The sequence below is a fragment of the Vicia villosa genome, linkage group LG2 (genome assembly GCF_029867415.1).
Source record: "Vicia villosa cultivar HV-30 ecotype Madison, WI linkage group LG2, Vvil1.0, whole genome shotgun sequence".
NCBI lineage: Eukaryota > Viridiplantae > Streptophyta > Magnoliopsida > Fabales > Fabaceae > Vicia > Vicia villosa.
Window position 1 is genome coordinate 169,517,405 of NC_081181.1, and position 767 is coordinate 169,518,171.

The window sequence follows — 767 nt, forward strand, 5'->3', positions numbered from 1 at the left end:
ATGCTAAGAGGTCAAATCAACGGATTTACCCAGAAAGATAGCGAATCACTCTTCGAAGCTTGGGAACGTTACAAAGACATGCTTAGACTATGCCCTCATCATGGACTCGAACCATGGCTGATCATCCATACTTTCTATGGTGGTCTCCTATATAACACTAAAATGACTATAGATGCCGCTGCTGGCGGAGCACTAATGGACAAACCCCATGATGAAGCATACAACCTCATAGAGAACATGGCACAAAACCATTACCAATGGGGTGGAGAACGAGCCGCTCTAGAGAAAGCCCAAACCAAAGGAGGAATGTACGAAGTAAGTGGTATAGACCGCGTTAACGCTAAAGTAGATGCTTTAACTCAAAAGATCGAAAACTTAACCGTCACTCCATCAGCCACCGCTGCTGCTGTAACACCTAACTACGAGATTTGTGGATTGACTGGACATGTAGTTGCCGAATGTCAACTCCTGACTTGAGTCCCATCTGATCAAGTAAACTATGCTCAAGGAAACCCTTACTCTAACACGTACAACCCTGGATGGAAAAACCACCCGAACTTTTCTTATAAAAACAACAACGCGTTGTACGCGCCTGGACAAGCACCTGCTGTACCACCTGGCTACCAAAAAGCGCCTGTAGCTGCTCAAAACACCCCTAGGAAGTCAAATTTAGAAATCATGATGGAGAACTTTATAGCTTCCCAACAACAAACCAATAAGGACTTCCTGAATCAAAACATCCACAATAGCGAGCAACTAAAACAATT

At 44.1% G+C, this 767-nt stretch overlaps 1 non-coding gene across 1 annotated transcript; it reads right to left on the reverse strand.

The window, feature by feature from the left end:
* LOC131654361 (small nucleolar RNA R71) lies at window positions 1-107 on the reverse strand. Its single transcript, XR_009299402.1, has one exon. It is a non-coding gene; the product is annotated as a small nucleolar RNA R71 (small nucleolar RNA).
* Between the last annotated feature and the right edge of the window lie 660 nt (window positions 108-767).